At 39.2% G+C, this 27,927-nt stretch overlaps 1 long non-coding RNA gene across 1 annotated transcript in view; it reads left to right on the forward strand.

The window, feature by feature from the left end:
- Nucleotides 1–25,005, forward strand: part of LOC100847841 (uncharacterized) — a 37,732-nt gene extending 12,727 nt beyond the window's left edge. The window contains exons 2-6 of the long non-coding RNA XR_003031555.2: nucleotides 5,036–5,193; nucleotides 8,690–8,734; nucleotides 9,399–9,611; nucleotides 14,900–14,957; nucleotides 24,522–25,005. This is a non-coding gene — a long non-coding RNA (uncharacterized lncRNA). The remainder of the gene's footprint in view (nucleotides 1–5,035; nucleotides 5,194–8,689; nucleotides 8,735–9,398; nucleotides 9,612–14,899; nucleotides 14,958–24,521) is intronic.
- The last annotated feature ends 2,922 nt before the right edge of the window (nucleotides 25,006–27,927 follow it).

The following is a 27,927-nucleotide window of genomic DNA, read 5'->3' on the forward strand; positions in this document are numbered from 1 at the left end:
GAAGTATAAACTTTTGCAGGGGACATTTTTCTTGTCATTCTCAGGGGTACAGCATGGATTTTAAATAATATTCTTAACTTTTTAAGCTGTTTGCACTCTTCACCAATTAATTCCATTTTTTAGCACCATTCCCCCAGCAATTAGTTCTAAGAATGAAATATTTTACCTTATTAACATTCCATTTGACTATCCAGCTTCATTGTTTGAAAACAAATTGAGCATCTCTAGGATGAATTTAACAAATTTTGTCTTTAGAAAACAAAATTATATTCTGATTCATTGTGATTGTGTCAGTACTAAATTACACTGGAAGTTTTACAATAAGGCATCACCTTCAAGTTGTATATTAAAATATCCTTCCCCAAATAAGTAATCCTTAACTTGTGAATTCATGAGGGGGTTTTGAAGTATTTTTGAAAAATTAGGGAAAAGGGAAGGAGTTCCATCTTTCTGCTTATAACTCCAAAGAGTTAGTCTTGAAAAATCAAAAGGGATTTGTGTAAGATATACCAACGTGCTTATTGGGGTAACCATGTCCTCATCTTACTCTGAAGGAGGATTTCTTTGTTATAATACATCAACCTACAGTCAACCGTTTGGTTATCAAAAAAGTACAAGTACTTGAGCAGTCATTGAGATGAGAAAGCCTAATAAAGAATCAACCGAACATTAGATTTTAACACAAACGTGCCCTCCATCACACATGGTAACAGAACGCAGAATGCATTACAGAAGAGCCTTGTCTCTCATGTGATAGGAAGGTGCTGGAAGAGGAAGCACTTTTGCATTTATTCACACCCCAAAATGTTCTGTATCAGGGAATTCACTCCATCAGAGAAGAACGATTTCTATCCTCATTTGTGTTTGAAACATGAAAACAACATAACAGCTGCATACTGCATTGAATAAGGAAGATCCACATGCATTTAAATCACTTATATCTTACTTTTTTATGATGCAATTGTGAATTATGTTCCTTTTGCATCTGTAATTAGAGGGCAGAACAGATGGCGAAGGCTTCGTTTAAAGTGATGTGTCCATTAAAATAACCTATGCTGCCAAATGATTGTTCACTATAACAGGGTATTCATTCACTGTGGCAGGCACTTTGCTGTACTGAAATATGTTGCAAAGGCCCCTGGACTATACATGACGCTTATTATTTTTAAGGGCTTTCCAATAAAAGGGTTCACTGTAGCACAGCTAGCTTTGTACCTCATTTATCTTGTGAGCATATGTTTTACTATATTGTTCTAATTAAAAAGTGACCTTGTATATAATGATCAGAACTCAGTGCTGAAAATGATTCATATAGGAGCTGGGGATACGAGAAGACAGTCCAAGCCATATTAAACCGGGCAGTGAGGCAAGGGGGCGGGGCAATCTCTTCTTGTGCGTTACTTGGAGATGATTTTTAAAGAGGAAAAAAAAAAATAAACACAGGAAGAAAAGGGTAAAAAAGTCATCATAAGATTTGGTTCAAAGATGCTCGTATGAAGTTTAATTATTTTACATCTGGCCAAAGCATACTGACTTCTGTGTCATTCAAAGCTATGAAAGATGCACTTTGTTTTGCTTTGCTTTGCTTGGTTAAGATTGTCGGAACTTTTTGGCATATCAGATTCTGGTCAGCCATAATAATAAATACTATTGAAATTTCAGATTTTTCAGCTTCTGAGGACAAAAAAGAGCTTTCAAATACGACTTCACAGAATTCCCCAAATTTTACAAAATAGTTATTATAATTTCTGCATTATGAAGCAAAAAACAGTTTCAAAGAGATTAGGAGAGCAGCCTGACTCATCCACTGGTAAAAACATTTAAAAAGAAAAATTTGAAAACAATAGGAAAAAACATTGAAAACAACAGATGAAAACATAAATAACTTCTTTATGTAATTTATGGAGAAAACATTTTCTAGGTAAAAATTGGTGAAAAAAGTCAAAAGCACATGTTACAAATTTCACAAACGAAATAAAAGTACACACATCTAACTGAAGAAATTGTTTGTAACCAGTATGAAAGGAACTGTCCATCTTGATATGTGAAGAACTCACACAAATCAATAAGGAAATACTGAGACTCAATAGGAACATACCACAATGTAAAGTATCTGTTTACAGCATAAAATACAAATAGTTTACAGATAGCTTACAGCAGAAAATACAAATTGCTAATTAAAATAAAAAATATGTTCAACTTAATTTGCAATCAAACTCTTTTAAAATAAATAACAAGAAGTACTATTTTCAACTAATATTAGGAAGCCTTTTAAAATGTTCATGCCCACTTCTTGGGAAGTTTTGGAAAGGTCTTTGTGGTGATGCTAATTTGAGTCAGAAAGATATTTCTGAAAAGTGTTTGAATAATTTAGGTCAGAAATATTTTTTTAAAAATGTGTGCATTTTATCTATTACTTCTACAAGTCAATGCTAAGGGATCAAGCAGAAATGTGGCAAAATTTTGTGCATTTGGATTTCAATTATAATGTTATTTATTTAGTTTTTAAAAATCTCCTAATTATCAATACCCTGGTAATAGTTTGTAAAGTTTTAATATTTTCATCCCCAAACACTGTAGCATTAAAAATAATGTGCTTAAAATCTGAGTTCTGTTTGCATTCAAGGAAGAAATCTTGCCATCAGGGATTTATTTCAAAATTCATTGTGAAAATTCACTTCTGGCAGACCGAATTTCATCTCTCAGGGAGGCTTTTCTTAATTTTGACTAATCAATAAGAGATTCTCATACTTTGGCAGTTTTTCTCTACCTGCTTTTTTGCGAGTAGTTAATAGTCTGTAAATACCATTTAAGAAGCACCAAGGGAGTACACCATTAAGAGGAAATCTTCAGGGAACCCTTTCGTAGACAGAAAGTCTTTGAATAATACAAATATTTACTCCTAAATAACTTTTATTGGTTTTAACATTTATTTTAAAATCCTTTAGGTGGAGCTTCCAGTCATCATGAGTATTTTTATTTCAGAAAAAAAAAAAAACAACAACAATCACTCCCTTTTTTATCTGAGTTCTTGTTTCCCCAACTTCTTTAGTAAACTTGGATTTGGCTCTATAATAAGAGGATGGGCTGAGGATGTGGAGAGCTTCTGAATGACAGTGTCTGCTCTTCAGATTCTTTGAATTTGCATTTATGGAATCTGCCAACATTTTGATGGGCATTCCCAATCTGGTATGGAGCTGAGAGGTGAAGTAGCCAGCACAAGTGAAATTAAGCAGCTTCGCCAGGACTTTACATCCTTCTGGGAGGAACTTAGACATAGCCACAGGCTCAGTACTCCCATGGAAACACTATGGAAAATCACCACCACTCCGTGCCGCCAGGAGTGGGGAAACGGAGGTCCACCCCCAGACCTCCTACCTGACTCTAGGTCATCTCCCGATGTCTCAGAATGTCCCAGTGTGAACTGAGATGATAATTAGCACCTGGTCCATAGGATAATCAAGAAGATTAAGGCAAGGGTGATGTGGAAATGATTTTCAGTCTTGCACGGGGAAATCAAGCACTTACCACATTATATGCGTTTTGATTGCTTTCTTGTCAGACTCTATTCTGGGCTGGAAAATTCTACAGAGCAGGTGCAAAGTCTCCTTCCCTTCTCCTTCCCCAGAGCTTACTCCAGACCCTGTCACAGAGTCCTTGTTTTATAAATTTGTGTTTTGTTTTTTTTTTCCTTTTCACTGGACTGACACATAAAGGAGTAGTTTCTGAGTGGAATGTGATTGTATTTTAAACTCCTTGGAAGATGCCCATATATTCCAAGGATCACTAGTTCTGCCAGAGCTTCTGTTAGTTTTATTTATCAGTATCTCTTCCATCATTGTTAACTACTTCACACAAGGCCCTGAACAAAATTTAAAGATACTTTACCTATCTGTTAGAATCTTAGAATCTAGTTTCTTCATTGCACAATATGATTATTCAGTAATAAAGATATTAAGAATTGGACATTCAAGATTCATTCAGACTTCTCACAATGGCAAAATATTCCAGACCTATACTTTCTTGATTTGAAATGGAATCAGGGCAGGAAAAAGTTACAGGACTAATATAAAATAAGGAATAGCTGAATATACATTAAAATATGATTGCCAAACAGACCAAGAGAAAATGGTTCTTTGGTGTTTTTTATTATGAAAGCTCAATTTTAAAATATCAATATTTTATGCTTTAATTTTTGACCTCTGACCAAGCTATTTGTCATTGTTGGAATAGTGTTCTGCAACCACTACTTACATGCTTTTCATTGTGAAATGGGTCTTTGGTGATCATTCTTTTTCATGGAGTGCATCTATCTTTCTCAGTTAAGATTTTCGGCTTTTACTTCCCCAAAGGTTACATCTATAATAATTGTGTTACCCTACCTGCCAGTGGCCATTTCTCAATTATTCTAACTCAACTATTTGTGGTTTCCAGTAGAAGTATGCTTCCCATTTCTTCCCATACACGGATGCTTGTTTCATGAATGCCTGTGGTTTATTTCCTCTTCTCCAGAAAATTAAGAGGCCATAGATCAGAGGAAAAAAATGCTAATTTAAAGGCCAGGCATGGCATGGTTGAAAGCTTCACATGGTTTAGAATGCTATGAGTCCTTCAAAGAATTTCTTGAGTCTATGCAGTTTTCAATTCATTAAGGTCAGTCCAAGAATATTTGATCTAACTGCCCATCCAGGTAAGCTCTGTGTGTGTGTGTGTGTGTGTGTGTGTGTATGCATGCTCACTGAGGCTTGGTGAGACTTTAAATATTGTTAATTCTTTTTTTAAAAAATTTTGTATTAGAGTATAGTTGATTTACAAAGTTGCTTTAATTTCAGGTGTACGCAAAGTAGATCAGTTGTACATATACATATATCCATTGTTTTTCAGATTCTTTTCCCATATGGGTTATTAAAGAATAATGAATAGAGTTCCCTGTGCTATACAGTAGGTCCTTTTTAGTTATCTATTTTATGTACAGTAGTGTGAGCTTTGTTAATTCTGATTGTGAAGCAAGGTGATCACTGACATGTTCTTACAGGGGACAGTTTTCCAGTTTTGAAGAGACCTGTTGGGATAAACACATTCAAGATAATAGCGCTGGGACAGGACAAAAGCCACTTCATTGTAAAAATGCCTTCAACCTGAAACATTCTGATGGACCTGTGCACGAACAATGGACACACACTGCCTAATGTGGTATGTAAAGATAGCAATAACCCTTAATGGCGACTGTAAAATGAAGCATTATGTTAGCCAGTAGAAAGGAAAATGCAAATTGATTCCCTTTTTGTTTAGATGTAAGTGCTTATCAAGGTTAGTAGGTATTCAAGGTCTGTGACACCAGAATAATTTGTTTTATTATAATACATGGAAAAAGAGAGTGCTTCGGGCTTTCTGAGTGACTCGGATGGCCAGAGAAAATTCTACAGTCTGGGCTCTTAACAATCTCATTTCAACATAGCTCCAACTCTATCTCATAGACAGAAAGGAGGTTCAGAACCAAACCTTTTTAAAGTGAGATGATGGTGTTATAGATGAAAGCTAGTAATATTTTTTCCTTGGAGAGAATATAGAATTGAAGTTTGCATTTTGATTTGAAGGATTTTAGAATTGCCTAATAGACAAAGGCTTTCCAAGTTCATTATCTCAGGTTCCTGGACACTAGCAAGATGTTCCCTGTTGACTGTTCCCTGTCACAGGGGCTCAGTGGACAGCAGACATTATGATATGTGTGAGTCAGTTTGGCCGGAGCACAAACCACACCCAACCAACCGCCAGGTCTCTCTATACTAAATCTAAGTCTATGGGACTCTTTTATTCTGGTCTGGTCACCAAGGTAACAGCTTAATTTTTGCATGCTGTCACACAGTGACACCTATTGTTTGATACAGCAATTTTTGGCAATGCCTTCATACATCTCTACCCAGATGGTAGCTCAGGAAGAGGGAAGGTGAGAGGGCAGAAGGAATCATACTGATGGAAAAAGCTTTTCATTTGAAATGCTGAGCCACAGTGAGAGCTACTGAATGTCTTCCCTGGGTACAAGTGATCTCTCATAGCTAGGCTAATTTACAGAGATCCTGACAATGGTAAACATGGCGGCTCAGAATTTCCTTTCAGCTGTTAAGTAGATGCAAAATGCATTTCAAACACATGAATTCTTTAACACATGAATGAACAGATAAAACCAGCTCCATATAAATGGACTTAAACACAGAAATGGATATAGCTCTCTAATTCTTAAGTAGGATTTGGTATTTGGATCTTCCTTCTAGTGGGTTACTGAGTGAAATAATTTTAATGAAAAAAATTAGACTTTGATTCAGCGGGTTGGTGAATTATGGACATAAGTAGTTAGTTACCATTCTGGGGAATTGTGTGAGTGCAATACCTGGAACAATTACTGCCCCCCTCCCCCCACCACCTTGGGAATAGATCGCTGTCTGTCAAGGGAAAATCTCCCAGATAAATAATAAAACACTACAAATGAAATCGACTGTATTAGTGGTCTTTGCTTTGCAAATCAGCAGAAAATAACTTGAGCTAGCTTATTCAAAAAAGGGTATTCATATGAAGGATACTGAAGTTGTCATGAAAGGGCTGAATTAAGTGGTGTTAGAAAGCATGGAAACATTGATATTGAGGTCCGGATCTTCCTTCTTGAGATCTATCATTAGTGAACTCAGTTCCCAGGAATTCTCTGTTACAATAAACTCATGTAAGAAGGAAGCTGATTGGCCCAGCTTGGGCCAGAGATCTAATTACTCTGCATATGGTAGTCGGAGAAGCAGGGTTGTAAAACTTGCACATGACCCACCACTAAGGGGCCTTTCTGCGGAGTAGCGGGAGAGTCAGAAGAAAGGGAAAAGTGTGAGTTGGAGAGACACCACCAAACATGTCAATTATAATGGTAAAATAACAAAGGTTTTTGTTTTCAGCAAATACTGATCTCATTTGAGAGACAGCGACTCTGAGTCTAGAATAAACTACAGGTACCATAGCATGGGGTTTCCCCGGTGGCTCAGTGGTAAAAGTACCTGCTTGCCAATGCAGGAGATGCAGGTTCAGTCTCTGTGTCAGGAAAATTCCCCAGAGAAGGAAATGGCAACCCACTTCAGTATTCTTGCTTGGGAAATCCCATGGACAGAGGAGCCTTGAGGGCTATGGTCCATGGAGTCGCAAAGAGTTGGGCATGACTTAGGGACTAAACAACAACAGTAGCAGAGTCCTTGAGCCTTTCATAGTTCATCTTTCTTCAGTTTTTTTTTTAGCCCCATCTTAGGCCATACTATTCCCCTTCCACATACTGTAGAAAATTCACCCTTAGAACAAAGTCAGATATAGAACTTATTGTAGTTCCCTAAACATGAAGCATGTCATCTGTACTCCTACCCCCTTGCTTATGCCATGCTCTGTGACCCAGAATACGACCCCTCCCCTCTACCTGGGTGTTGGCCTTGTAGAGCACTTAGCAGGATTTGAATATTACCTCCTCCAGGAAGACCTCTCTGTCACCACCATCAATCAAGTTCTCAGCTCACTGTGGCTTCTCTCCAGTGCCTAGACCATGAGAGATAGATTTATTTTTCATATTTGTAGCCAAAGATGAGGACAATATTTCTTTTGTACCTTTGTATCCTCTACTGCATCTGGGCCAGATGTTGGCCCAAGAAGTGCTCTTTGGAAAAAGGAGTGAGGCAAAGTCAATGTGAATGCAAACTGGAGGCCTCTAGAATCTCTCTCCTTCTCTGCTGCTCCCCAGAGCAACATGGCTGTCCCCTGGACCTTCCTCTCGCAGCCTATAGGTGGCAATGAGAGGTTTCTCTCTCCAGCTCTTCTTTCCTTCAGGTCTGATGGTAATGACAAATCATTCAGGAGCATGCTGTGTTTGGAATGAAACCAACGCAGCAACAGTGTTAGACACACTTCAGTCCCTATCAATCTTGACAGGATTTTTATATGGGGATTTTATGACGAAAGGCTTCATATCCCATCACACCTTCCCCGAGCCATTCATTCCTGGGGGAATATTTATCTACAATCATAAAAAAAAAAAAAAATTCTAAGAAAACCTGCAACATATTGCTATTACCTAACATAAGCAGCCTCCATTGTTCCTGATATTAGCTACACAGACCCACATGCTATTTCAGTGTGTGATGTACATACAATGGACATGTTTTTATAGTTACACATTCACTTATACCAATTATACAAGCATATGCTGTATACAGCAACCTTTCTTGGACATAGAGTGGCAAAGTCACACACACACACACACAGAACACAAAAGGAAAGGAAAGAATATTATTGTTTTCACTCCTTCATAAATAAGCCTCATTTTTTATGCCAAAAGTTGGGGAGGTGGTGATAGAAACCAGCACAACATTGTAAAGCAATTATACTCCTATCAAAATTAATTAAAGTAAAAGAAGTGAGAAGAGGGGCACAGAATTCTAAATGAGGTGAGATACAGGCTTTTCTAAACATTTTACATCTTTCACCTTTTTCACTGTGTCCATTTTGCTAAATCCACTCCCAGCAATCAAGGCCAGCACACTCATTTGCCTAATTTGGAATTAGAGAGAACGTGGATTGATTTTTCAGCTTCTCTCAGAATACAGGGGAAAGGCCATCTGTTAGGATGAACAGCATGTATAAATCCTTCTTGACTCATCTTCTCTGACAACAGGGATGGAAGAGTAGCTGGTGGACCGCGGCATTCTCTGGATTCATGGTAAGAAATTCACCCTCCCTCCGAGAAGTCCATCAGTTAATATTAACAAGCAGAAAGAGCAAGAACCACTTGGCAGGAAGCTCTGAATTTCCCCCAGACTCTGAGTCAAGAGGTCATCAAGGAAGGAGTCTGGCTGTAAAGTACACCTATCTTCCTGTGATGAGAGTGACGACCGGGGTGACTGGAATCAGAGTGTAGCCTGCCCTCCTTTGGCAAACAAACACCCACTCTAGTAAGTGCCTTTTAATGTGCATCGAGGCTGTGTCTAGGAAAAGGATGCACACTTGGCAAGTACAGAGCTGTAAGGGGATCACTTTGACATGCCGATAAAGCTTATTGGTTTACTTTGGACTTGGCTTTATCATTTACTGAAGGATATTATTAGTGTGGAGATGATAGCCGTTTTCGGACTTCTCGAACAAAAGCCAGTGAAATGCATATGAACAAGAGGTCTGTTATGGAGAATTCTACCCTGTTTGTTCAGTGACTTTGGGATCCTAATCATGCAACTTAACAGAGATAAGACTCAGAGCAGAGAAAGAGAGCCCACCCAGTTTGGGGCCCCCAGGAAGATGAAAGTCAGTCGTGTTAAAAATGGAAGCCCATCCAACTCTGAGCATGTGTGTCGTTTTCTCTTATTGCAAATATGATATTATAAAAATAGGTTTGCTCTTTGGAGCCAGATGGCACGCAATACGTCTGAAGCTAAATCCAGTCTTGTGACAGTGGTCATCGCCAGCGAGGAACCACTTGGTCTGTGACGCCAAACTATTCGGTTCTTTGTGAGTCTTTTCCATCAAGCAAGCTCTTGGGTACTTCTCTGAGTGTAAAGAAACATACATGCCCCTTGATGACTGTGGGACTCTTGTTTTGCGAGGTATCATTTTGTTTGTTCTGTGTTTCATCTACCTCACTCTTCTTTAGAAAAAATAATGAAGATCACATAAATAATAACCTTGGTACTTATCATCAACTAGCTTGTTGCTTCACAATCTGATTTCAGTGCTTACTTTTCAATGATTTCATTATTGATTGAGGTATCCATTAATTCAGCAAAGTCTTCCCTTACATACAAACCAAGATTGTAGGCGCTCAAGTCAAATGATATAAGTTGGGTTCATCAACACACAGGTTTTAAAAACCATGTCATCTTGGGAAACTCTTTACATTTTTCTCAGTTCTAGCTTCTATGGCTTATTTACATTGAAGATAATCCTCCTAATTGTACCATTTATAAAAGTGATTTGTAAACTGTAAAGTACGATGCAAATACTTTTGATTCTCAGAGGTTAGGACTGGAATGTTATATAAGTTAAATATAAGCATATTTTAAGCATCTATTGCATGCTCAGAAATACGTGAGGTGTTTTGTAGATAAAAGGACTAAATTGACAGAGTTTCTATACTCAAGAAAGTTTGAGTCTATGAGAAGAAAATAATTTAATCATGGAAAAGACACAAATTTAGCCACTGAGTTGTCTGAAAATTTTCTATAAAGTAATCTGTTTGCCAGGCAAGGCCATTAACATTGTGATTCTCTGTGTTCCTTGGTCTGGTTTTGCAATAACCTATGTAACCAGCAATAGCTCTTATTTTAAGATAAGCTTCCTCTAAACATAATAAATTATTCACTTTTATTTAATAGTGAATTAAATAAAAGTGAATGTGTTTTATTTAATTTAAATAATTTCCTACTTTCACAGCATTTTGGAAATTTATTGATGGACACTGAATCCAGGCTACTTGTCTCTGTATTTTTATAGAAACCAAAAAGATTTTTAAATAATAATTGAGAATATTTTTATTATTAACAGCAAATATTCAATTGTTAAGGCAAAACTTCCAAATGTAGGCTTATCAAAAACAAGTTTGCTTATATATCAATTGGCTGTTTTGTTTAACGAGTGTGCATGTGCTCAATCCCTCCATTGTGTCTGACTCTTTGTGACCCCATGGAACGTAGCTACTAGGCACCTTCCTCTATCCATGGAATTTTCCAGGCAAGAATACTGGAGTGGGTGGACCCAAGGATCGAATCCCTATCTCTTGCATCTCCTGCATTAGCAGGCGGATTCTTTACCACTGAGCCACCTGGGAAGCATTCTGTTTATTAGTTATGTGAATTAAAAACTGAACTTTTGGAAATTCAGTGTTCTGACATGTAAGTGGGAGAAAAATGTCCCATTTTAAAAATGAAACATAAAAATATGCATAGAGCATTTGTAGTAATTAGATGCAGCTCAGGTTTGGTAGTTTGAAGGAATAGAAGTTTCTTTCTTTATATCCACCCGGGTGACTGATCATGCCTTCCTCATGGGTTGAAAGAACTCCACTTCCACCATGGATGCCAGCAGGTCAGATAAACTAGACAGACGAGGGACACTGCTTAGTGACTTGAGGATCTGGTCCAAAGAACTGGTGCACCCAGGGACCTCTGTCTGCCCAATGGCCAGAGAATCCTCAGGGAAATGATCACCTCCAAGAAATGGGCACTGTGACATTGCCCTGTGGGTCCCCTCATCCAGCATCCTTCAGGGTACTTACAGCATTATCCTTACAGGACTAATTAAAATTTGGCTGATAGTGATTTTCCTTCCATGATGGCACTTTTTATGCTAAAGGTCACCTTACAATATTATGAAACTCAGCCTTGAAGATGTAAAGACAGCACATGTGGGGGCGTGAAATGAGCAGGTGTGTGTTGAGATGGGTGTGTAAAGTGATTCATTCAACCAGGCGAAAGGGGGCAGTTGTGTATGGGAGGCCTGTTACACCAGGATGAGAACCTGCTGGGCAATCCTCAAAATGTGTCGCTAGAATCCTGGTGGGATTTTTACGAATAGGAATTGCCACTGCTATTTCAGAGCAGGCATCCACTGACTCGGGGTCCACAGGGTTGCAGTTGAGAGCCCTCTTTTCCCCCAGAGGCCAGAAGACTTCCCGGCTCTGAGTAGGTGCCACAGATGGTGCTGCAGGTAAGTGTCAGATGGGGAAGCAGCATGCGTCTTTGTCACCTTGCCTTCCCCAGAAGCCACTTGCCTGAGCCGCTCTCCACTGTCAGCCAAGGCTCAGGTGTCTGGCTCCCTGCCCTGCTCCTGGAGTTCGCCTTGACATTGCAGCTTGTGCACCCTGCCCCTTGGAGGATGAGAAATCAAAGGCAACAGAAGCCATTGGAAGTGACACCAAACAGGGATTCTGGCCTTGGCTCTCATTTACATCTCTCCTCTTTTCTGCTCCCCTTGTGGCTCAGATTTGCAGTGTCACTCTATGATATTTGGGGCCAATGTTGGCCCCAAAGACAGTGGACCCAGACGCAGTCGATCTTATAGTCCTTATCATAGTCACATGATAGATGAACCTAGAGGAGTTTGGTTTCACCTATATTGAATTTGGGCTTCACAGGTGGCTTAGCAGGTAAAGAATCCACCTGCAATGCAGGAGATGCAGGAGATGTGAGTTTGACCCCTGGGTTGGGAGGATATCCTGGAGGAGGGCATGGCTACCCACTCCAGTATCCTTGCCTGGAGAATTCCATGGAAAGAGGAGCCTGGTGGCCACAGTCCATGGGGTCACAAAGAGTTGGACACTACTGGAGTGACTGAGCACATGCACACATCCTGAGTTTGAGAAGATGCAGAATTGTGAATGTCCAGCTAGTTTAACGGAGAAGGTGATGGCACCCCACTCCAGTACTCTTGCCTGGAAAATCCCATGGACAGAGGAGCCTGGAAGGCTGCAGTCCATGGGGTCGCGAAGAGTCAGACACGACTGAGCGACTTCACTTTCACTTTTCCCTTTCATGCATTGGAGGAGGAAATGTCAACCTACTCCAGTGTTCTTGGCTGGAGAATTCCAGAGACAGGGGAGCCTGGTGGGCTGCCATCTATGGGGTCACACAGAGTCGGACACGACTGAAGCGACTTAGCAGCAGCAGTAGCAGGAGCTAGTTTAAACTCCACTGACAGAACCAGAGGGAAGGTCAGGCCTAGGGGTGTCTAGAGCCTCTCCGAGGTTCAAAGACTTCTGAACCATTTCTGATTTTTTTTTTTAATATAACTGACATATTAAGAAAAAAAAGAGAGAGAACAAATAGAAACTTTGTGGCATATTTAACATTTTTTACATGTATCAAAATAACACCTTCATTAGATATAATCCAGCTGCCTTTTTAAAGAAAATTAAGATGGAGTTCCTAAAATATATATAAGCATGGAGGATTAATTAAAATGGTTTTATTTTTATTTTTTTATAAGAAATGATTTTATTCCTACTTTTTAGTTACCATGCAGTTTACTCTGATAATTTGACTCTGTTACTAGCAAAGCAGTTGAACTAACACCCATAAATACAGGATGGGAGACAGTTAACATCCACTAGTGTTTCTCTAAATAGGATGGTTTTTTATTGGGGTATATATGGGGTGATTCTTCCTCTTGCTGTGCCTGGGACAGTCCTGGTGTAAACCCTTTGTCTCAGCATAATTATTAATAGCATTCAAAGAGTCTCCCAGTTTGGATGATAAATTGTTTAATCAACTTAGCAATATGTTTAAACCCCTATGCTGAATGCCTTCTTTCCACGGTCCCCACATGGCTCAGTAACTCTCTGTAAAGCCTATTTATAGAAACATCAACATTCTCAGTTGGAGGCACTTTGAGAATAATAGGCTTTGGAAATGAATATGGGGGTCATCTCCACAGAGGTGATGCCATAAGTTGAGGTGGTGAAGTTGAGGTCTTTTTCAAAGACAGCAAAGACTGCCAAAATGTCATGGTTATGCTTTGTCATAAACCTTTTAGTGCCTTTACATGGAGCCCTTTATTCTTTCTCTGAGCAGCGGGCAGAGGGATATAGTGTCTTGTTGTATCAGGTAGACTGACCCTAGAGTTTGAAACCCTATGGGAATGGATTTATGAGGAAGGAGAGGGTCAGTTCTTGTGGCTGATTTCATATGAACTTTCTGTGGCCAGATGCTGGATAAGATGCGGACCAGTCTGCTACCAGAGATGGGTGTGTGATGAGATCTACATAAGCCCTACATCAGTTTTGGGCTTGGCATTTTCCATACAGTGACCCCATATACCATCTCAGCCGATCCTCTGATTCTACTATGAGATTGGCAGTACTTGTAATATTATTCCTGATTTACCCTTGATGGAAAAAAAAAAAAATCAGAAGAATGTGAAATGCACAAGTAACTCAAGATGACTCAGATGTTAAAGAATCTACCTGCAATGCGAGAGATATGGGTTCAATTCCTGGGTTAGGAAGATCCCTGGAGGAGGGCATGGCAACCCACTCCAGTATTATTTCCTGGAGAATCCCATGGAGAGAAGAGCCTGGCGGGTACAGTTCATGGGGTCACATATAATTGGACATGACTGAGTGACTAAGCACAGCACGTCAGGGAAAGAACAGGGTTCAGACCGAAAAATCCTTCAGACTTGAATCCAGAGTGTTTCCGAGCTGCTGTGCAGGAGGGGGAAGTTAGAAGAGGCTTGATTAGTTCAAGTTGCTAATGCTCGGCCCACGTTGTAATCTACAGGGCCACACGTGACAACTGATCTTACCAGAGATGCACTGGAACTGTGGGACCCTGACAAACCATGGTTTGTCAGAAGCAGGATCTGTTTCCATGCAGATCCTGCCATTTCCTACAATCACGTGCAACGTATCGGTCTGAGCCATTTTTTTTTTTTTTTTTTTTAATCAATTGCATTATGTGGAAGGATGATCAGTCCTACTTCATGGATTTGGTTGTATTAACTGAGATTTGTATAACATGCCTGAGGCATATTATACAGGAGGCACCAAACAATCCATTTCTTCTTTAAAGTATGTGTAAAATACTTAGGATTTTAGGATGGCTTTAAGTTCCATCTGTGATTTCTAGGAGATAGACAAGACACTTGAGGCTACTTCACATTTTGGTGAGTTAAGTGAAACCAGCAGCTGAATTTGCTGGCAGATACTAACGCATGTGTCCCATCGCTGCTCCTTCCAAACATGGAATGAATCTGAAATTTTCTACCACTGGAAAGAAATGTAATATTTAAAGGTAATTTGACCTGTACATGTGTGTACCATGAATATTTAATGAAACTTATGGCAAATGTATTTATATAGCATTAAACTGAGGATATTTATTTCTGACTCATTTTCCAGGATGTTATTTCCTCAGCAAATGGGAAGTTGCCCTCTATAAAAATGCTCAGTTCTAAAGGTAAGCTTAAAGATGTTAGAGTGGAGCTCTTCTTTTTCCTGATTCAACTGCGGATGCTAACTCTGCCCCCTTAAAAAGAAGAAGAGCCATTTTAAAAGGTCAAGATGTGTCCCAAAGACATTATAGATTAAGGGCTAGTCCCAAGTACCACTCTTTTGACCCTTTTATTCTATTGTGTAGAGTGTTTACAGATATAGATGGCAGAGTCTAATATTTTATTTCCTGTTAATATAGATCATTATGCTCCTTTATAATATTTCAATTTGCTAGTGCTTTAAATAAAACAGACATACATGTTTCAAGTTAGTTGATATAATACCTAATTCAGAGATATTTTTAAATTTATTTTTTTTGGATTGGATAGGATAACCACGTGGAATGAAGTTATTTTTCTCTGAGGCAGCTGCAACTTTGGGATTAAAAACAGCAAAAGCAATCAAACGAGTGACATCAATAATAAAATAACAAATATAAGGTGCTGTGTCCAGATGCAATTTGATAAATTAGGACTTCCCTGGTGGCTCAGATGGTAAAGTGTCTGCCTACAATGTGGGAGACCTGGGTTCGATCCCTGGGTCAGGAAGATCCTCTGGAGAAGGAAATGGCAACCCACTCCAGTACTCTTGCCTGGAAAATCCCATGGACGGAGGAGCCTGGTAGGCTGCAGTCTACCATGGAGTGGTAGACCCCATTCCATGGGTTTGCAAAGAGTCGGACATGACTGAGCGACTAAACTTTCTTTAAGCTTTATTAAATTTACCCTTAAATCAGATGAGGTAGATTTGGTTACCATTAATAACCTCAGATATGCAGATGACACCACTCTTATGGCAGAAAGTGAAGAGGAACTAAAAAGCCTCTTGATCAAAGTGAAAGAGGAGTGAAAAAGTTGGCTTAAAGCTCAACATTCAGAAAACTAACATCATGGCATCTGGTCCCATCACTTCATGGCAAATAGATGGGGAAACAGTGGCTGACTTTATTTTTCTGGGCTCCAAAATCACTGCAGATGGTGACTGCAGCCATGAAATTAAAAGACGCTTACTCCTTGGAGGGAAAGTTATGACCATCCTAGATAGCATATTGAAAAGCAGAGACATTACTTTGCCAACAAAGGTCCATCTATTCAAGACTATGGTTTTTCCTGTGGTCATGTATGGATGTGAGAGTTGAACTGTGAAGAAAGCTGAGCGCTGAAGAATTGATGCTTTTGAACTGTGGTGTTGGAGAAGACTGTTGAGAGTCCCTTGGACTGCAAGGAGATCCAACCAGTCCATCCTAAAGGAGATCAGTCCTGGGTGTTCATTGGAAGGACTGATGCTGAAGCTGAAACTCCAGTACTTTGTCCACCTCATGCAAAGAGTTGACTCATTTGAAAAGACCCTGATGCTGGGAAGGATTGGGGGCAGGAGGAGAAGGGAACAACAGAGGATGAGATGGCTGGATGGCATCACTGACTCGATGGACGTGAGTCTCAGTGAACTCCGGGAGTTGGTGATGGACAGGGAGGCCTGGCGTGCTGCGATTCATGGGGTCGCAAAGAGTCAGACACGACTGAGCGACTGAACTGAACTGAAATCGATGTGGTAGATTTGGGTTAAAAGCTTAAGTTGTGATTTGATCACTTAAAAAATATTTGTTTATTTATGGCCGTTCACGGTCTTTGTTGACACGTGGCTTTTCTCTAGCTGTGATGAGCAGGGGTTGCTCTCTAGTTGCAGTGCCTGGGCTTCTTGTTGCGGCAGCTCCTCTTGTTGCAGAGCAGTCTCTAGGGCACGTGTCAGCTCAGTAGTAGCTGCGGTTCCAGTCTCTAGAACACTGGCTCAGTAGTTGTGGTGCACGGGCTTAGTTGCTCCACAGCGTGAGGGATCTTCCTGGACCAGGGATTGAACTTATGTCTCCTGCATTGACAGGCAGATTCTTTACCACTGAGCCACCAGCGAAGTCCCTTGACACTTTTCACAACTAGAAAACCTCAACATAGTTGAGGAGAAAACATTACAGAAAAATAAGTGTCAGCTCTTCTTATCCTGCTGGGTAACCATGTGAGCTAGAAAAGTCAGTCTCACTCACAGGTCAAGGGTACAGGAAGAGCCAAGGTTCCAAGGAAGATTGTGCCAGCTAAGTCATAATTGCAAACTTTTTCCATTCCCTGATATGGTTTCCGTTTTATAAATAACCATAGTCCTCCTGAAAATGTCACTGTCTTAAGGAAAATAAATCCACTTTTTATAATCAGCATACTCTTTTAGTATGTCATTAGCAAGAAGTCCTATTTTGCTATCTCTTGGCAGGGAAATTAAAACTTATTTTGAAACTTAAACAGCTTTAACTATATAAAAGCACAGAATTCCAAAGGAGCTTTTTCAAAGACTGCATGTTTAAAAACTGTAGCACAGAGGAACTGATAATGTGCTCACGGTAGAAGTGCTTGTAGTTAACGTGGAAGTTTGGTGGACACGTGATGTCATTCTAATAGTTGCCAAGTTCCGCCCTGACTTTCTCTGATCTTCATAGTCGAATGGCTCTTAACTATGATGCTTGGGGGTAAATTGCCTGTTATTTAAGAGTGTTTTAAAATCTCATGGTTATGCCTACTTGTCATAAACCTCTTTGTGCCTTTACATAGAGCTCCTTTTCCTCTCTGATGGGGATAGACAGTAGAATGTAGTATGGTGCTGTATCAGTCAGTCTTACCCTAGGCTTAGAAATCATGTGGAAATTAATTTGAAGAAGGAGCAAGAATCAGTTCCTGTGGCTGATTTTAGATGAACTTTCTGTTGCCAGCACTCAGTGGGCCTAGAATAGTGTGACCCAGTGCACGCGTGCACACACACACACACACACACACACACATACACAATAGCTAATAGAAACAAAATTCTCACAAGATACTTACTCTTACTGTGTAAAAGACAGAATGGTATTTTCTGTTCTAGCCTATCTCATTCTATTAAAAAAAAATAAAGTGGGTCACAACCCACTGAACTGATTTCTCATTCCACTAATAAGTCATGGCCTGGAGTAGGGGAAGCACAGGCCTGGCACCTAGCAAGGCACATCTTGCATGTTTTTAAATTAAAAAAAAAATTATTATTACTTTTAACCATGTATATATTTATTTGACTACACTGTCTTAATGGTGGCAAATGAGTTCTTTAGTTACAGGATGATAACTCTTAGTTGCAGCATGTGGATCTAGCTCTTTGGCCAGCAATCAAACCGGGGCCCCGTGTATTGGGAGCATGGAGTTTTTGCCACGGAACTACCAGGGAAATCCCAGTGTGTGTGTGTGTGTGTGTGTGTGTGTGTTCCAATAACCTAGTGTTTTAGAACCTACTGTTATAGCACATGGAACTCTGAAAAGTGAAAATGTTAGTCACTCAGTTGTGTTCAACTCTTTGTGACCCCATGGACTGTAGCCCACCAGGCTCCTCTGTCCGTGGGATTCTCCAGGCAAGAATACTGGAGTGAGTTGCCATTCCCTTCTTCAGGGGATCTTCCCAACCCAGGGATCAAAGCCGGGTGTCCTACATTGCAGTTAGATTCTTTACTGTCTGAGCCACCAGGGAGGCCCCTGACAGTTTACTGCTAAAGAATGTTAGCCATCATCTGAGCCTTCACTGAGTCATAGTAGTAACACCAAAGTTCACTGACCACAAATCAACAGAAAAATGTAATAATAATGCAAAAGTTTGAAATACTGAGACAATTACCAAAATGTGACATAGAGACATGAAGTGGGCAAATGCTGATGGAAAAATGGCGCTAAAAGACTTGCTCAGTGCAGCATTGCTACCAACTTCAATTTGCAAAAGATGCAATATCTGCAAATTACAGTAAAGCAACATAATAAAACAAGCTATGCTTATAGTAAAAAACAACAGATGGTGAATGGATAATATTAAAGAAAATAATTTTAGTTTTTGTATTTATTTTGCAATTGAATCTTGTGAGCATATTTTTAACTTGCAAAAGAATTGGATGATGGATCCCTGAGAAAGAACAATGTGTGGTTTTGGGCTATTTTGGTCTCTGTGTCTCTCCATGAGCTTGTGCCCTGGAGAAAATGAGAGATGAAACCTACAAAACTGATGCCTCCTCCCTAAGTTCTCATTGTGGGAGGACCTTGCTGGCTGCGGCAGCCATGGACTCTGCGTTGGAGATCTTTCTTTCATAGAAGACCTTGCCGTTAAGAGGCAAGGAACACAATCAGCTGACAACCTGCAGTTATTACAACTCCAGGGACCACTTCAGCTTTCCAGCTGAGACCACTCTCCTCCCAGGCAGCCCCAGCCAATGCCTAAGTGTGGCACAAAGTACCAGGGTCCTTCAATAAGGTAGTCTTTTTGCACTGGAGTTCCTTGTTGGTGTGGATGTTCTCAGTCAGATTTTTATTGCAGTCAGAGGCTCTCCTGTCAAATTTTGCCTTTTTCCTTTTAATTTTTCATGTGCATTAACCCCTAGTCAATCTCATGCACCCTAGATATTTGACCCCCTCGCTCCAAGCTCTCAGAGCCTGGAGAGATGGCTTCTCTCCCTATTAAGAGTTAGTATTCTCCCTGTATGGGAAGAGGCCAGGAGTTCTCACCGCTAAGTCCACTGGGTCCACTACCTCCTCTGCTGCCTGCCAAACCAAAAACTGAGGTTAACTCATAGCTTACTGAAGATGTCCTGAGCCTGGTGAGAGCTTTGTGCCAAAGGGGCAATAAGAAAATCAGTATATACAGGCAAAAACCAGGGGGGCACCTACAGACTGGATTTGGAGAGTACTTGATCAAGGTGGTTAGAATACAGCCAAAAGTGAAGAGAATGGGTCGGTCTGTCAGGATGTAGGACTTGACACCAGGGGATGATGCAAACTTGTTGGGAGGCTGGCTCTGGAAGCCTGGAAAGCAAGATGGCCCCACTGAGTGAAGTTGAAAAGCTGAATGACTATGGCAGGTGGTTGAGGAAGGAACTAAAAAGTTCAGTAAAGCAGCCCGTGCTGGAGAGGATGGAAGATTATGTTCTAAGTCAGGGCCCAGAGGACTCAGTATTTACATGGCTGCTGTGAATGTGCCAGTGAGAAAGGCACCTGCATCATTAACTCTCCTCTGCAGGCTGACACAGAGCTTGTTCATTGAGAGCAGTGGGGATGGCGGAGTCCCAAAGCAATAGATACCAGGTGGTGGCACTAACCACCGGTACTCTGGGACAGCTGTGCAATGAGTGAGAGCAGGGTGGTACCCAAGGGGCCTTGCCTCACAGAGAACTGAAGAGATTATTAATTGGATGAAATAGGGCCCATTTTTCCTAGGGACAAAATAAATGGGTAGTCATTGAGGGTTGTACCTAATGCGTATAATCAATTTAATAAAGCCCACACAACTAGGAACTTTACTTTGACCTAAATTCTATGATCTTTGAGTGGAACCTGGAGTAGGAAAAGGATCTATCTTGGGAGCAGGCTACAGGGTTTGCATCCCACTACTTGGGTCACACAGTCACATGTCAGTGGTGACAAGCGCTGCTGAGAGGAGTGCATGACAAATTTCAGAGGGAGGGTCACAGTGCAAGACCCCAGGATTCTGAAACAAGGGAATGACATTTGCAATGAAGAATTAAACATCAGCATCCTTCTATGTGCTGAAAGAGATAGAAAGTTTAAGAACAAGTGACCATGGATCTAGAACTTTCATCATGAACTGGTTTCTTTTAGTTATATATTGATTAGGCAGGCAGCACAGGAATCTAACATTACATGGAAAAGGAACATGTAAGATAGAGCCCAAGTAGAATCAGATGGTGCTTTGACTCACTGAGAAATGTGGGGATTAATTGCATGAAATAGGGATGGTTTTCCTAGGTACAAAATATGCTGCAGGAGGGCCCAGTGGCCCCATCTCAACTCTCATCAATGACTTCATGGGATTTTCTGTAAGACAAGCTGATGGGGGAACCAGATCTCAAAGATAATTATCAGGGATCATCTTACAAGGGGCAAGCCATTAAAGGATGATGGGCTGCATCATAGTCATAGTCAAAGGTGGCTTGAAAACCATTAGTAAGATAAGCTCTTCCCAGTGAGCAGAGCTTTGAGTGATTTACCTGGTCAGCCACTTTTTTGTGGCAGGAAAAGTGGCCTGAACTGAGAATATGTGTAGAATTGTGGGTAGTATCAAATTTCCTGGCTTAGATGCTCCATGCATGTAAGAAAAAAGACTGAGAGATCAGAGAAAAAGAGATAAGAAAAACAGAAGGAATGCCAAGGAAGCACTTACAGCCACATTCTGGAATCATCTGTAAGAAGGTAAAGGGTGAAACTAACCCAGTAAATGTTGATGAAGACAGGACTCAGAGTGGGGTAGGTGGGGGGGGGGGTCACAAAATTCCAAATATTAGAATCCAGAAGGCATCATTCTTTGAAGACCCAGACATAGGCAAGAACATAAATACAAAGCAATCCATCACTACAAACACTGCATAACTAATTTGTCTATTAGTGCAAAACAGATCAAAAACACTTTAAAATACTTGGAGCATTAGAGGAGATTCAAAAATATTTCTGGACTGTTTGGAAGAATAAATAAAAATTAAAAGCTCAATGTATATCCTTATAAATGTAAGGCTTAGATAGCAACTGGAATTATTTCTGCACCATTCATTATTATTTTATTGTAACTAAATAGATTTTTGAGGGATTTCAGGAATTTATTCTAGTTTTATTTCTCACACTGAATCATAAATTCCTTAATTGCCAAGTTTTCCACTGTGGAAGTTTCCTAAAATCATCTCCTTGTTGTTGGGGAAAAGCTACAGTATCTTAAACTTTCCACTGGAGTTCAGATCATGGGTTGAAAATATGTGACTACAGTATGAAAGCCTGTCACACTCTGGAAAAATAATTTTAAGTTCATCTTAATGTTACCTTTTCAGGCAACGTAATCTCTCTTCTTCTCTAATTTTACCCGTATGTTTGTTATCTGATGCATGTGTGCGTGCTCAGTCACTTCAGTCACGTCCGACTCTGTGACTCTATGGACAGTAGACCAACAGGTTCCTCAGTCCATGGGGTTCTCCAGGCAGATATGGGAGTGGGTTGCCATGCCCTTCTCCAGGGCATCTTCCCAACTCAGGGATTAAATCTGTGTCTCCTGCATTGTAGGTGGATACTTTATCAACTGAGCCACCAGGGAAGCCCCTGTTGTCTGATATTATAGTGATAATTATTAGCATCACTAAATCATTTATTGAATCTTAAATCCCCCTCAGATTTTAAAACACAAGAATCTATAATAGTATGGCCAGAGTTGGTCACTAAGCATTGCAATGAAATTCTTTCCCTGTAATTTTTATGTTTCCTCTTCAAGTTATTTCTTTATTTTTGAAAACATTTTTTATTATTGCAGAAGTAATACATATATTATTTGTAGATGTCTTTAAAACTTGGACACATGAAATTTAAAATGTTTAAAAATTTTACATTACCTTTAATCCTACCCCTAAGAAACCACTGACTATAAACACTACTATACCCCTATATTCTCTGATTTTTTTTTCCAGTTAAAGGGAGAAGAAAAAAGAGCCAAAATGGTATACAAATAGGTCATTTCAGTATGTGAGTACAAGCAAACATGGCAGGGAATTACAGACAGAAAAATAATAGAGCAAATGGAAAAATAATAATAGGAAACAATAGAAGAAAATTTTCCTGACATGAAGCAAAAGTGAGTTCAGATTAAGACTCACCAAATGCCAACAAAATATATCAAAGGAAAGAGAATTACATCCAGTCTTCTTGTAATAAAAAATCAGCATTTGAAAATAATGTTATGAACTATAGCACAGAGACCACAAGGTAACAGAGAAAAGGAGGAGAAACAAATTTGTCTACATTTCTTCTTTTCATAAATGCTTCACACAAGGGAACCACATCTGCATATGCTTTGAGAATGAAAAATTGTAATTCAAGGTTTCTAAATAAGGGGAAGCTATGATTCATTCACAAATGAGATAGAAAAAATGTTCTCAAACTCAAAGAATCCCAGAAAATAGATCATTTAAACTTTTGTGAAAAAATTGAGGACATATTCTAACCAAATGAGAAATGAATCAAAATAACAGATGAAAGAACTGAAAGAATATGATGTAAATAAAAAGAGCGATGAAAAATTAAATTCATAAACCCTAAGGCTTTTTTTTTCAAATATTGACCATAAAATATAGTCAAGGAATATAACACACATGTCAAAATTATTCTTGAAAAGGGATATTAATAAAGTAAAAGCAGTTTGTCAGTAATAATCTAAATTTCAAATTTGAAATTATTGTGAAATATATAGGAAATTGGGAGTAAGAAAGTTGAGTCAACATACTTTAGATATGCAACACTGACTCGATGGACATGAGTCTGGGTGAACTCCGGGAGTTGGTGATGGACAGGGAGGCCTGGCGTGCTACGATTCATGGGGTCACAAAGAGTCTGACACGACTGAGCGACTGAACTGAACTGAACTGAGACAGAATATATAACTTTTTAATCACTGGAAAGTAAAGGAAAGAGTAAAATGTGTAAAGTGTTTATTAAAAAACTTATTTTTCCTTAATAAATTTTAGGGATTTTTCTGACTTTAAATATTTTCTTCAATAACACCACAGAACATTCTATTTAATACTCTCATGGCTTCCCTGGTGGCTCAGATGGTAAAGCGTCTGCCTGTAATGCAGGAGATCCGTGTTCGATTCCTGGGTCGGGAAGATCCCCTGGATAAGGAAATGGCAACCCACTCCAGCACTCTTGCCTGGAAAATCCCATGGATGGAGGAGCCTGATAGGCTCCAGTCCATGGGGTTGCAAAGAGCCGGACACGACTGAGCGACTTCACTTTCACTTTAGTATTTTAACTTACATCTTATATTTAATGTACTGAATGTGTTGTCAAACTTTATTCCAACCAGTTTATATCATTTTACAGTCCCACTAACAATGACTAAAAAGGCCTGTCACCTATATGCTAGCTAACATGCTGTTACAAGAAAAATGTACCAATACTGTCGCATTTTAGCTCAGCCACTAAATATTTCATTCATATAGGAGATTTTTCTTGACTTGAAATAAAAATTTAATTTTGCTTAAAAATGAGTTAGCAATATACTTATATGCTGAGTGTATTTTTCCCCACAAATAATTTAAAATGTGTCTTTCAAAATAGACCAAATGCTAAACATTTTCTCATTTTAGCAAATGTGGTTTCTGGCCAAAATTACTGTCAAGTACCTTCAAAATATTTGGTAATAATTAATATAATTTTGTTTGATAAGACAAGAGATCTTTGGTGAAAATACTTACAAAAATAATTGTGAATGTGGTTAAGGTAGATAATCACTTTGCAAGTGATATTTCTGATTTTAGTGTGGTCTATTAAGTATAAGTAGAATATATTAGGCTGCAAGTTTTCAGAAGTCTGTTTTTATTTGTACCTGCTTACAGGGAGAAATAAAATCAGGAATTATTATGTTTCCTAGAGATCTTTTTTCTTTTAATGTGTCTGCTATCATCCTACCATAGTCTTTTCTTTTTCAGGGAAAATATAAAAACACATAAGAAGGCTGAGTGCCGAAGAACTGATGCTTTTGAACTGTGGTGTTGGATAAAACTCTTGAGAGTGCCTTGGACAGCAAGGAGACCAAACCAGTCCATCTTAAAGGAAATCAACCCCAAACATTCACTGGAAGGACTGATGCTGAAGCTCCAATACTTTGGCCATCTGATGTGAAAAGCCAACTCATTGGAAAAGACCCTGACTCTGGAAACACTGAGGGCAGGAAGAGAAGGGGTGACAGAAAATGAGACGGTTGGATGGCATCACTGACTTAATGGACATAGTTTGAGCAAACTCTGGGAGATAGTAAAGGACAGGGAAGCCTGACGTGCTGCAGTCCATGGGGTCGCAAAGATTAGGACATGACTTAGCAACTGAGCTACTGTAAAACAACAAGATATGACACAACAAAGAATGTAAAGAAAAAAATTAAGGCTCTCAAATAAAGATAAAATCAAGCAATAATATGGGTAGTGGAATACAATATTTTTAGTTTAAAATCTTTAATGTTAATACCACAATAGAATGCCAGATAACTTTTTAAATTGAAGTAAAATTGATTTATAATATTATATTAGTTTCAAGTACACAGCATAGCAATTCAATATTTTTATAGATTATATTCCATTAAAAGTTATTGCAAGATAAGGTCTGTAATTCCCTGAGCTAGACAACATATTTTTGTTGCATATCTACTTTATGCATATCTATTTTATTTAAGTAGTTTGCATCTCTTAATCTCATACCCCATCTTCCATCTCCCCCTTCTTTTTTCTCGCTATAACCTCTAGGTTTCCCTCCCCCCCTATACCTGAGAGTCTGTTTATATCTTTATACATGTTTTATTTTTTTAGATTCTACATATAAGTGATATCCTACAGTATTTGCCTTTCTCTGTCTTACTTCACTGAGAATATAGGTGCATTCACGCTATAAATGGCATTATTTGACTTCTTAAGTCAATTGACTTCTTAAGTCAATCATCTGTTGATAGGCATTCATGCTATAAATGGCATTATTTCATTCTTTTTTATAGTTGAGTAACATTCCATTATATATATATATCACATCTTCTTAAGTCAATCGTCTGTTGATGGGCACTTGGGTTATTTCCATATCTTGGCTATTGTGAAGAGTGTTGCTATGAACATTGGGGTGCATGCATCTTTTTAAATTAGTGTTTTCATATATATATATTCAGGAGTACAATTGCTGGATCATATGTAAGTTCTAGTTTTAACTTTTGGGAAACCTCCATATTACTCTCCACAGTCGCTGCATTAATTTACATTCCCACCAACAGTGTAGCAGTGTTCCCTTTTCTGTCCATCCCTCTGCTAAGTCGCTTCAGTCATGTCCGACTCTGTGCGACCCCAAAGACCGCAGCCCACCAGGCTCCCCTGTCCCTGGGATTCTCCAGGCAAGAACACTGGAATGGGTTGCCATTTCCTTCTCCAATACATGAAAGTGAAAAGTGAAAGTGAAGTCGCTCAGTCGTGTCTGACTCTTAGCGACCCCATGGACTGCAGCTCACCAGGCTCCTCCATCCATGGGATTTTCCAGGCAAGAGTCCTGGCGTGGGGTGCCATTGCCTTCTCAGGTCCATCCCTCTAGCATTTATTATTTGTAGATTTTTTGATGATGGCCACTCTGACAGGTGTGAGGTGATATCTCACTTTGGTTTTGATTTACATTTCTCTAATAATTAGTGATGTTGAGCATTTTTTCAAGTTCCTGTTAGTCATTTGCATATCTTCTTTGGAAAATTTCTGTTTAGGTCTACTGTCCATTTTCTGATTGGGCTGTTTGTTTGTTTCAATACTGAGTTGTATGAGCCATTAATATATCCAAATGTCCAAAGGGTTTTGGATATTAACCCTTTGTAGGCCCTATCATTTGCAAATATGTTCTTTAGTAGTATGCCTGTATTTCTTCCTTTTAGGTCCTTTGTGTTTGGGTATTTATTGTAGGTTTTTGGTTTGTGGTTACATGGAGTTGACACTGACCTGTAACTACATCTACTTGTTTCAATTAAAAGATGCTTGCTCCTTGGAAGAAAAGCTATGACCAACCTAGATGGCATATTAAAAAGCAGAGACATGTTGATGTATGGCCAAAACCACCATAATATTGTAAAGTAATTATCCTCCAATTAAATAAATAAATTAATTAAAAATAAAAGCAAAGACATTACTTTGATGACAAAGGTCCATCTAGTCAAAGCTATGGTTTTTCCAGTAGTCGTGTATAGATGTGAGAGTTGGACTATAAAGAAAGCTGAGTGCCAAAGAATTGATGCTTTTGAACTGTGGTGTTGGAGAAGACTCTTGAGAGTCTCTTGGACTGCAAGGAGATCAAAACAGTCAATCCTACAGGAAATCAACCCTGAATATTCATTAGAAGGACTATGTTGAAGCTGAAGCTCCAATACTTTGGCCACCTGATGAGAAGAACTGGCTCATTTGAAAAGACCCTGATGCTGGGAAAGACTGAAGACAAGAGGAGAAGGGGAAGACAGAGGGTGAAATGGTTGGATGGCATCACCAACTTGATGGACATGAGTTTGAATATGCTCCGGGAGTTGATGGACAGGGAAGCCTGGCGTGCTGCTGTCCATGGAGTCACAAACAGCTGGACACGACTGAGCGATTGAACTGAACTTTCAAACAGATTGTCATCTAAATTCAAACAAATTCTAAAAGATCTATACTTTGTACTCCTGTTCTCTCCCCTCCATTCTGTGGTTTTGAAATCATATTTTACATGTTTATTCCTTAGCTGTTATTTGTAGTTACTGTTGCTTTTATAATTGTCTGTTAATTTTCATACTGTCTTATTTAAATGGTAAATCCCCAGTGCTTACTATATATTTGGCTTTCCTAGTGAGGTTTTCCCTTTCCTATTAGATTCTTATTTCTTTTCCATTTAAAGAAGATCCTTTAGCATTTCTTTTAGAGAAGCTAGAGTATGATTTTTTTTTTTAGTTTTTGCTTATTTGAGAAGTCCTTTATCTTTCTATTCTTAATAGTAATCTTTCTAGGCAGAGTATCTTAGGTTTCAGGTTTTCCCCTTTAAGCACTTTGAATATATCATGACACTCCCTTTTGGTCTGCAAAGTTTCTGCAGAGAAATCAGCTGACAGACATGGTGATTCCTTTATATATGACTCTGTTTTTCTCTTGCCAACTTTAGTATTCTCTTTAACTTTTGCTGTTTTAATTATGATATGTCTTGGCGTGGGTTTGTTTGGATTCATTCTGTTTGGAATCCTCTGTGTTTTCTATCTATTTCCTTTTTCAGGTTTGGAAAGTTTTCAACCATGGTTTCTTCAAATACATTTCGATCCCATTCTCTCTCTCTCCTCTTTCTAGGGCTCCTACTATGTCA

Source organism: Bos taurus, chromosome 21 (genome assembly GCF_002263795.3).
Source record: "Bos taurus isolate L1 Dominette 01449 registration number 42190680 breed Hereford chromosome 21, ARS-UCD2.0, whole genome shotgun sequence".
In the NCBI taxonomy this organism is placed as follows: Eukaryota; Metazoa; Chordata; class Mammalia; order Artiodactyla; family Bovidae; genus Bos; species Bos taurus.